An 11,903-nucleotide genomic window follows, 5' to 3' on the forward strand; every position below is an offset into this window, starting at 1 on the left:
AATGTTCCTAAAATGTTCCATATTGATGGACCTTAATGTCTTAAAGTAATGATGGACTGTTGTTTCTCTTTGCTTATTTGAGCTGTTCTTGACATAATATGTGTCCCGTTTCAGGAAACTAGGCGAATGATGCATGTCGCGACTTCACAGGAGAGAGGTTTGAACGTAAAAAAATATGTTTTTTGTCGAAATGCCTTCTCAAACATGTGAACTTGTTGGTTAAACCACAGAAACAAATAGCAACCTTCTCACTAGCCATGATTGGCTGAGATAAGGAGTGGGCTGGACATGCCAAGAGAGGAGTTTGGATTGGTCTGCCAAATTGAAGGCTTCTGTTTATTTGAGCTCGTCAATCTGTGTTGGTAATCCTATTGAACGTATTGTGTAGTGGAGCTGCATAAGTGTTGCTCTCCACTTTCTGGAGGATCAAGTTTTGAAATCAGTGGAATTAGAGTATGGTAGCTAAAGAGATGGAGAAAACACCTGTCTCTGGATTACATCTTCAAACTAAGGGCAACCGATGTATGGCATCCTAACAGGGAGATGCGTCCATCATGCATGATGACGTATACAGGTAAGGTAGTCTAGCGTTAGCTAGCTACATTTTCAGATAATACACATTTCTAATTTTGACAGAAAGTAGTTTCATTTGAAGCTAAAGTGTACGGTTAGCTAGCTATCTAACGTTAGCTGTCTGGCTCCCAAGCTGAAGTTATTATTTGTTTCCCAGAGCCGTTTGCTTTTCTAGATAGAGCCTAATTTTAGCTAACATTGGACCTGGTTGGTTAGCTCCCAGCACTGTGGCATTGTTAGCACTTTGTTCATTGTTGTTTAACGAGCTAATGGCTTGCTCGTTAGCTAACATTACGTGACTTGTGTGTTTTTAAATGTTGTTTACCTAGCTAAGTTCATTATTTACCTAGCTAGCTATATGTCTTAAACTAAAGTGTACTGTTCGCTAGGTAGCTTATTAGTTTCCCAGAGCTGTTAGCTTTCCTAGTTATAGCCTAATGTTAGGCATTGTTGGCACTTTGTTCATTGTTGTTTAACTTGCTAACGTTAGCTGGCTGGCTCGTTAGCTACGTTATGTGACGTGTGTACAACACCCAATGAATATGGTCTGCAAAAAAGCATAATGCAGAGCTAGTTAGGCTGTTTTCATGTTATCCAGAGGTAAACAAATCATCAGCCAGAGTGTCAAGTGTGCACTCCAAAAGCGAAATGAGATGGATGGGGCTAAAGCTTAAGAGGGTGTGAACGATGCTGAATGAGTGTAGACAAAGAACAGCTCTTCACTAGATACCAAAACATTCAAAGGTGATTTTCTCAAAAGTGAGTTTACAAGTTGATCAACTTTCAAATCAGAATTACTTTCCCATTGTTCCTCAAATGCAGTGTATGATATACCATTTTGTAGCTCTGAGTTCTACTTTTATCCAATGTAAATAACACCATTTCACATTTTGCTACATAAGACTGAACTCGGTCTTTTACCAAATAGTGCTATCTTCTTTATACCACCCCTACCTTGTCACAACACAACTGATTGGCTCAAATGCATTAAAACTTCTTAAGTCTAGGGTGCAGTATTCGGAAGTGCAGTTGACTGACGTGCCCAAAGTAAACTGCCTGTTACTCAGGTCCAGAAACTAGGATATGCATATAATTGGTAGTATTGAATAGAAAACACTCTGACGTTTCTAAAACTGTTAAAATAATGTCTGTGAGTATAACAGAAATGATATGGCAGGCGAAAACCCGAGGAGAATCCATCCGGAATTGTTTTGTTGTTGAGGTCATCACCCTTTGAAAATGCTTGTCTATGGGAAATTCAAAGGAAATCCTCCCAGATTGCAGTTCGTATGGCTTCCACTAGATGTCAACAGTCTTTAGAAATGGATATAGGCTTGTTTTTTGATAAATGAGTTTGAATTGGTAGTTTTTCAAGGTGGCTCTCATTTGGACTGTAGTCTTGTGCGCGCTCTGCAATTTCACCGGATGTTGTCGTGATGGGGTGCTAGCGTCCCACCTAGCCTTAATTAAGAAGGAAAGAAATCTCCCAAATTAACTTTTAACAAGGCGCACCTGTTAATTGAAATGCATTTTAGGTGACTACCTCATGAAGCTGATTGAGAGAATGCCAAGAGTGTGCAAAGCTGTCATCAAGGCAAAGGTTAGCTACTTTGAAGAATCTCAAATGTAAAATATATGTTGATTTGTTTAACACTTTTTTGGTTACTACATGATTCCATATGTGTTATTTCATAGTTTGGATGGCTTCACTATTATTTTACAATGTAGAAAATAGTACAAATAAAGAAAACCCCTTGAATTAGTAGTTGTGTCCAAACCTTTGACTGGCACTGTATATATAAATCAATGTCTTATGTCATCAAACTACACAAATCCTCAGTGTCAGGCAAACATTCTATGTTTTTGCTAAAGGATCTGGAGAGGTACGATCCTCTGTGATTCATAATATAACCTTATACAGACGACATTCATATACAGTACTGTATATACGTTTCTATTATAGCTAACAATTCAGTTATTAAGGATCGGCCAGTATTACATGATGTTTGAATGAGAACACTTAATTAAGGCCTAACATATGGCTAATAAGACATACTAATTTAGAGGCTAATATGTGTACCTTAAAATAAAGTGTTATCCTTCATAAACATAATTTTTTTGTTCAAACGCTTCTAGCCTAGTGTGATTTTGTGTGAATGTGTCTGTGTTCTATGAATAGACAGTGACATGTCTGTATGTATTCATCACAGATGTCTTTTCCTCCCCCGGTCCACCCTGGTCTGTTCATGACCACCCATGGCTCCATCCCTGGTTGTCCGCCTCTCAGCGCAGGTGGGCATGACTACTATTCACCACACACCCTACCATCAGATCAGGCAGGAGGAGAAATAGGTATGTTTGAGGTAGTTATTTAAATTGTTTATTATTTTGCTACTAGGGCATATTAGGTAAACTATCTGTTTGCGTTTGTCAAAAAGGTAGGTGAACTCCATGCCTACATGTATGAGGGTACTGTATGTCTTCATGTGTATACAGTATATTGAGTATATTGTGAGTGTAGGAGGTGTGGGGAGCATGTCTCCTGTGGCTTCTTCCCCCCCTGACTCTGCTCATCTTTCCCTGTCGGATCCATTTCACTTGCAGTCTAACTAACACAAATTCATGCGTTGCAATTAAGTGCATGTGCTGCCGCCCACCCACGTCTGTGCTCAATCATGTCGTGTTCAGAGGAAAACGAGAGATCATCATGGGAGTTAAGGGACACTGGCCCTCAATGTTCCACTGTTTGAAATGGACTCTTTACAAATACCAATTTGTAATGGTGTGACAGACGCTACACCGTTTTCAGAAAGTTTTCACACCCTGTGACTTTTTGTTGTGTGACAAAGTGGGATTAAAATGGATTTAATTGTCATTTCTTGTCAACGATCTATACAAAATACTCTGTGAAAGTGGAATAAAAATGAGAACATTTGCGATAAAATGTATGGAAAATAAAAAATATCTTGATTAGATAAGTATTCAACCCCCTGAGTCAATACATGTTAGAGACACCTTTGGCAGTTATTACAGCTGTAAGTCTTTCTGGGTAAGTTTCTAAGAGCTTTCCACACCTGGATTGTGCAGCATTTTCCCATTATTCTTTTCAAAATTATTTAAGCTCTGTCAAATTGGTTGTTGACCATTGCTTGACCACCATTTTCAGGTTTTGCCACAGACTTTTAAGTAGATTTAAGTCGAAACTGTCTTGGTAAGCAGGGGCGGCAGGTATCGTAGTGGTTAGAGCGTTGGACTAGTAACCGGAAGGTTGCAAGATAAAGTCCTGTAGCTGACCAGGTAAAACTCTGTCGTTCTGCACCTGAACAAGGCAGTTAACCCACTGTTTCTAAGCCGTCATTGAAAATAAGAATTTGTTCTTATCTGACCTGCCTAGTTAAATAAAGGTTCAAAACAGCAACTCCAGTGTAGATTTGGCATTATGTTTTAGATTATTGTCCTGCTGAAAGTTTAATTCATTTCCCAGTTGTCAAGACTTCCGCTGAAGTTGGTGCCTCTCCTTGTTTGGTGCGGCGTCACCGGCTTTCTAGCCTCCACCGATCTACATTTCTTTTTCCATTTGTTTTGTCTTGATTGTACACACCTGGTTCCCATTACATTTCTATTATTTCCCTATTTAACTCTCTGGAGCCATCATGGCTTTGTGCGTGTTTATTGTTGTCAGTTGTCCTGTTTATGTGATTCTGGATTTTTGTTCTCCTTGTTGGAAGATTATTTTTGAGTAAAGTTACTATTATTACTCATCTCTGTGTCCTGCGCCTGACTCCGCCTTACCTACATCACCTAGACTCTGACACCAGTGTTGATGGAAAGCAGACTAAAACAGGACTTCCTCTAGGATTTTGCCTGTGCTTAGCTCCATTCTGTTAATTTTTTTTATCCTGAAAAACTCCCCCGTCCTTAACGATGACAAGTATACCCATAACACGATGCAGCCACCACTATGATTAAACATAAAAGTATTCAGGTCAAAAAGTTAATATTCTTTGACACATTTTTTGCAGTATTACTGTTGTGAATAGTTGCAAACAGGATGCATGTTTTGCATGGGCGACCTGTCAGTAAGGGCAGGTGGGGCAGGGCCCCAAATTTTTTGCAAAAAAAAAATCCTTAAAAAAAAGGTATATATATGCACTACTGTTCAAAAGTTTAGGGTCATTTAGAAATGTCCTTGTTTTTGTAAGAAAAGCAACTTTTTTGTCCATTTAAAATAACATCAAATAAATCAGAAATACAGTGAAGACATTAATGTTGTAAATTACTATTGTAGCTGAAAACGGCAGATTTTTTAATGGAATATCTACATAGGCGTACACAACCACCACTCCTTTGTTCCAATGGCACGTTGTGTTAGCTAATCCAAGTTGATCATTTTAAAAGGCTAATTGATCATTAGAAACCCCTTTTGCAATTATGTTAGCACAGCTGAAAACTGATCTGATTAAATGAGCAATAAAACTGTCTTTCAGGCTAGTTGAGTCTCTGGAGCATCAGCATTTGTGGGTTCGATTACAGGCTCAAAATGGCTAGAAACAAATAACTTTCTTCTTGAACTCATCAGTCTATTCTTGTTTTGAGTAATGAAGGCTATTCCATGCGAGAAATTGTCACCAAATTGAAGATCACGTACAATAAGTGTGTACTACTCCCTTCACAGAACAACACAAATTGTCTCTAACCAGAATAGAAAGAGGAGTGGGAGGCCCTGGTGCACAACTGAGCAAGAGGACAAGTACATTAGAGTGTCTAGTTTGAGAAACAGATGTCTCAACTGGCAGCTTCATTAAATAGTACCTGCAAAACACCAGTCTCAACATCAACAGCGAAGAGGCGACTCCGGGATGCTGGCCACAAGCATTGCAACTGGGAAGTCAGACTGGGAAAATACGTTTTCATCTTGGAATTGTAAAACTATTTATTTGATGACAAAATTTGCCAACCAAGGACCTCCTCGCACAACAAGGTGAGTCCAAAAATGGCTTATATTCTACTGCATAAATTATGTAATAAGCTAGGGAGACATGGTCAGCCTTATCAGCTATGTTTTTTAAAAAGGCAGTAAACGAGGCTGAATTAATTGTTTCGCTGCCAGACAAGGCTCCGCTGATAGCCAGGTGTAGCGGTGATAAGGAATCACTCCAATTTGCTGGAAAGAAAGCTCTGCTGTTGGGACAGCTTCGTGTAGGCCAGCTTCGTGTAGGCCAGCTTCGTGTAGGCCCTAACAGTTTGTGAGCACGACTTGTCGCCATTATAGTGCAATTAATTATTGTATTGTTTAGTCCTGTGTTGTGTATTGGCTTTCCTGGCATGCATCTAAAACAAAATTGGGGGGGAGTTTGCTCTACCAAGATTTACATGCTAAAATCGCCACTGATGTTTTGGAATATTTGTAATCTCTAAAGGCGTCCTTCTTTTCACTCTGTCGATTAGGTTGGGATTGTTGATTAACTACAATTTTATTTTATTTTACCTTTATTTAACTAGGCAATTCAGTTATGAACAAATTCTTATTTTCAATGACGACCTAGAAACAGTGGGTTAACTGCCTTGTTCAGGGGCAGAAATACATATTTTTTACCTTGTCAGCTCAGCTCAATGTTGCTGATCCATCCTCCATTTTCTCCTATCACAGGCATTAAACCTCTGTAACTGTTTTAGTCACCTTTGGCCTCATTGTGAAATACCTGAGTGGTTTCCTTCCTCTCCTGCAACTGAGTTAGGAATGATGCCTGAGTTAGGAAGGACGCCTGTATTTTACTAGTGACTGGGTGTATTGATACACAATCCAAAGTGTAATTAACATTTTCACCATGCTCAAAGGAATAGTCAATGTCAGCTTTTTTATTTTTTTACCCATCTACTAATAGGTGCCCTTTTTTAAGAGGCATTGGAAAACCTCTCTGGTCTTTGTTGTTCAGTCTGTGTGTTTGAATATCAGTGCTCGACTGAGGGACCTCACAGATGTGTGGGGTACAAAAAAATCATGTTAACTATTATTGTACACAGTCCATGCAACTTATTATATGAATTGTTCATTTTACTCCTGAACTTATTTCATGTTGCCATGACAAAAGGGTTGAATACTTATTGACTCAAGACATTTCAGCTTTTCTTTTTTAAAATTAATTTGTAAAAGTTTCGAAAAACATTATGGGGTAATGTGTGTAGGCCAGTGACAAAACAAATCTAAATTGAATACATTTTTAATTCCGTATGTAACACAACAAAATGTTTTTTAAAAAGTCAAGGGGTGTGAATACTTTCTGTAGCCACTGTACCAAAGTCTATTCTATTATTTTCAGCTTCAAAGCTAAACAGATCTGAGAGAATGCTCTGTGTGTGTTGACATGTCTACCCAAACATTAGTGTGATCACAATATTAGGACAGATAGCTTGATCTCTGTTTAAAGTGTGTCCTTGTTTTTCTGATGGGCTTGTGCATAACACTAGGGGGAACTAAGCTTTGAAAGGTCACAGACACAATCCGCTTGCTGAAAGGGGAAAAAAAGGCATGTTTGTTTGTGCCTTTTCATGTCGATGCTCAGTAAGTTCTCTGGAGACATGGTGGTAGCTACATCATGTGAGAATACTGTCGTTTGTTCAGTCGGAAGGAGAAAGAAACTCTGCGATGCTGTACACCATGACCTTCTGTGATCTGCACTGTGTATCTCAGGCTGCAGCCATGAAGGAGCGTTATGAAATGTGACGATGCATTTACCAAGAGGAAGGTGTCTGTAGGAAACAAAAGGGATAGTTTGTGAAGAATAGGTCTGCAATATGAAGGTTAGAGTGGTATGGAGTTTGTTCAAGTAAAGTTGTGAAGTGATCGTGAATGCAGAGACGGAGAAATGGAACAACAAGGCAGGGTAGAAACCTTGACCCTGGAGTCCGCAACCTTCTAGCGCTCTGTTCTCTCTCTCTCTCTCTCTCTCTCTCTCTCTCTCTCTCTCTCTTACACACACTCGTGTATTCTCTCTTTCTTTCTCTCTCCTACTCTTTCTCTCTCTCTTTCTCACCCTCACGCATTTTTTCTCTCTCTCTTCCTTTCTTTTCCCCTCCTACTCTCTCTCTCTCTCTCTCTCTCTCTCTCGCTTGCTCTCTCGCTTGTAAAGGGGACTGACTGGATAGTACACCTGTGTTGGCGGCCTCAGCCCATCCAAGGAAAACTGGAAACGGCTTCTTCCTCGGCTGTGCCCTAAAGTGACAAAGGGAATCATGTACGGAGGCAGGAGCAGACAGAGTCGGGGTGACTAGGCGGCTGGGGACGGGGGGAGACTGAAGGAGGGGCTGTGGGAGACAGAGCCGTGCTGACTGGGCTGGGCTGGGTGGCTGTGGGTTGGGGGACTTTGGGAGTCTGGAGGGTGAGTTGGGGGACTTTGGGAGTCTGGAGGGTGGGTTGGGGGACTTTGGGAGTTTGGAGGGTGGGTTGGGGGACTTTGGGAGTCTGGAGGGTGGGTTGGGGGACTTTGGGAGTCTGGAGGGTGGGTTGGGGTACTTTGGGAGTCTGGAGGGTGGGTTGGGGGCTTGTGGATGCTTCCATAACAGCTGGGTGTTTCTCTGACCCTTGTGTTTGTCAGAACAAATGAAAGACTGGTACAGCTGAGAAAAAGGGAGAGAAGAGAAAAGAAAGACCCACAGAGGGTGAGTGTACTGTAAGCAGGTTATATACAGAGAGGGAGGGAGCTGCAGATTAGAATAGGATTTTGATAGGAATGTTCTTTTCTCCCATAGCTGTGGTTATGTTTTAGCACCACTGTTATTATTAATTAGAAGCATGTATTTGTAGAGGCGGTGATGGCCTTCCCAAGAACCAGAGCAGACCAACATTTCTGCCTGCCAGTGTCATGTCCCATTCCTTCCTGGTCTAAGGATGGTCCACCCCTCCCACTCTACTCCTAAAAGCAATCCACTTCCCTCTCTCTGTTCACCCAATCTATATTAGTCCCGCCATCCTTCTGTCTAGTCCTCTCTTTATCTCTCTCCCTCCCATCCTCTCCGCCCTTTTCATGTCTTCCTCACCCCCCTCTACCTTTTCTCTCTATCTCTCCGTCATTCATTCTTCCTCTCTCTACATTTATCTCCGTCACAGCACCTTCTGCTCCTATTCTATCTCCTTCTCAGTCAATTCAATTCAATTCAAGGGGCTTTATTGGCGTGGGAAACATATGTTAACATTGCCAAAGCAGGTGAGGTAGATAATATACAAAAGTGAAATAAACAATCAAAATCAACAGTAAGCATTTAACATACAGAAGTTTCAAAAGAATAAAGACATTACAAATGTCATATTATGTATATATACAGTGTTGTAACGATGTACAAATGGTTCATGTACAAAGGGGAAAATAAATAAGCATCAATATGGGTTGTATTTACAATGGTGTTTGTTCTTCACTGGTTGACCTTTTCTTGTGGCAACAGGTCACACATCTTGCTGCCGTGATGGCACACTGTGGTATTTTACCCAGTAGCTAAGGGAGTTGATCAACTTTGGGTTTGTTTTCCAATTCTTTGTGGATCTGTGTAATCTGAGGGAAATATGTGTCTCTAATACGGTTATATATTGGGCAGGAGGTTAGGAAGTGCGGCTCAGTTTCCACCTCATTTTGTGGGCAGTGTGCACATAGCCTGTCTTCTCTTGAGAGCCATGTCTGCCTACGGCGGCCTTTCTCAATAGCAAGGCTATGCTCACTGAGTCTGTACATAGTCAAACTTTCCTTAAGTTTGGGTCAGTCACAGTGGTCAGGTATTCTGTCACTGTGTACTCTCTGTTTAGGGCCAAATAGCATTCTAGTTTGCTCTGTTTTTTTCTTAATTCTTTCCAATGTGTCAAGTAATTCTCTTTTTGTTTTTTCATGATTTGGTTGGGTCTAATTGTGTTGCTGTCTTGGGGCTCTGTGGGGTGTGTTTGTGTTTGTGAACAGAGCCTCGGGACCAGCTTGAAGAGGGCACGACAAAGTCGATTCCCCCTCAGGAAACTAAAAAGATTTGGCATGGGTCCTGAGATCCTCAAAAGGTTCTACAGCTGCAACATCGAGAGCATGGTTGCATCACTGCCTGGTACGGCAATTGCTCGGCCTCCGACCGTAAGGCACTACAGAGGGTAGTACGTACGGCCCAGTACATCACTGGTGCTAAGCTGCCAGCCATCCAGGACCTCTACACCAGGCGGTGTCAGAGGACAATTTTCAGGGCCTTCAAAGACCCCAGCCACCCCAGTCATAGACTGTTCTCCCTACTAGCACATGGCAAGGTAACGGAGTGCCAAGTCTAGGACAAAAAGGCTTCTCAACAGTTTTTACCCCCAAGCCATAAGACTCCTGAACAGGTAACTAAATGGTTACCCGGACTATTTGCATTGTGTGCCTCCCCCCAACCCCTCTTTTACACTGCTGCTACTCTCTGTTTATCTTATATGCATAGTCACTTTAACTATACATTCATGTACATATAGCCGGTGTCTGTATATAGCCGGTGTCTGTATATAGCCGGTGTCTGTATATAGCCGGTGTCTGTATATAGCCGGTGTCTGTATATAGCCGGTGTCTGTATATAGCCGGTGTCTGTATATAGCCGGTGTCTGTATATAGCCGGTGTCTGTATATAGCCGGTGTCTGTATATAGCCGGTGTCTGTATATAGCCGGTGTCTGTATATAGCCGGTGTCTGTATATAGCCTTTCTACTCTTATTTTCAAATGTCTTTTTACTGTTGTAAATTTATTTCTTTACTTACCTACACACACACACACACACACACACACACACACACACACACACACACACACACACACACACTTTTTTTTCTCTGCACTGTTGATTAGAGCCTGTAAGTAAGCATTTCACTGTAATACATCTGTAATACATCTGTTGTATTTGGCGCACGTGACAAATAATCTTTGATTTGATTTGCTTAGGGGACTCTTCTCCAGGTTCATCTCTCTGTAGGTGACGGCTTTGTTATGGAAAGTTTGGGAATCACTTCCTTTTAGGTGGTTGTAGAATTGAACGGCTCTTTTCTGGATTTTGATCATTAGCGGGTATCAGCCTAATTCTGCTCTGCATGCATTATTTGTTGTTCTACATTGTACACAAGGGGATATTTTTGCAGAATTCTGCATGCAGAGCCTCAATTTGGTGTTTGTCCCATTTTGTGAATTCTTGGTTGGTGAGCGGACCCCAGACCTCACAACCATAAAGGGCAATGGGTTCTAGAACTGATTCAAATATTTTTAGCCAGATCCTGATTGGTATGTTGAATTTGATGTTCCTTTTGATGGTGTAGAATGCCCTTCTTGCCTTGTCTCTCAGATCATTTACAGCTTTCTCTCCATCCTCTTCTCTCTCTCCCTCTCTCTCTCTCTCTCTCTCTCTCTCTCTCCCTCTCCCTCTCCCTCTCCCTCTCCCTCTCCCTCTCCTCTCTCTCTCTCTCTCTCTGTCTCCCCCTCTAGCCTTCTCCGGTGGATAAATGGTTCCGCTGTTGATGAGTATCTGTGAGTATAGGCTGAGATCTCAGACTGTTTTTATTTTCTTACCTTTATTTTACCTTTACTGTGGTGTTCCCTTCAGGAGTCATCATATTTAGTAGATTTATTCCACTGCTGCGCTGGCAGACTTTGCTGGAGTCAGATGGACTTTATCTTGCAGCCCACCTTTTCAGATCCATAGCTTCTCCACAGGAGAGGAGAGGAGTGGAGGATATTGGGATTGGTGCACCCTTCCTACCCTCCTTCTTGCCTCCCTGATACCTATCATCCCAAATCATCTCTGGTTAGACTGATATGAAGGAGAGAGAAAGGAGAAGGCATTTATAACAGGATCTGTTTTATGTTTGCTTAAACAGAAAATTGGTTCTCTGGTGCTCGGTTGGAAGAGCATGGCGCTTGCAATGCCAAGATTGTGGGTTCGATTCCCAGGGGTCACCTATATGTAAAATGTATGCATGGATTATTATATAAATATTTGTAAAAGTTTAAACGATACTGAACAAAAATATGAATGCAACATGTAAAGTGTTGGTCCCATGATTCATGAGCTGAAATAAAAGATCCCAGAAATGTTCCATTCACACAAAAAGCTTATTTCTCTCAAATGTTGTGCACACATTTGTTTACATCCCTGTTAGTGAGCATTTCTCCGTTGCCAAGATAATCCATCTGTCTGTCTGTGGCATATCAAGAAGCTAATTAAACAGCATGATCATTACACAGGTGCACCTTGTGCAGGAGACAATAAAACTCTAAAATGTGCAGTTTTGTCACAGAACACAATGCTACAGATGTCTCAAGTTTTGAGGGAGTGTGCAATTGACTGC

Source organism: Oncorhynchus nerka, linkage group LG21, assembly GCF_034236695.1.
Source record: "Oncorhynchus nerka isolate Pitt River linkage group LG21, Oner_Uvic_2.0, whole genome shotgun sequence".
Lineage (NCBI taxonomy): Eukaryota > Metazoa > Chordata > Actinopteri > Salmoniformes > Salmonidae > Oncorhynchus > Oncorhynchus nerka.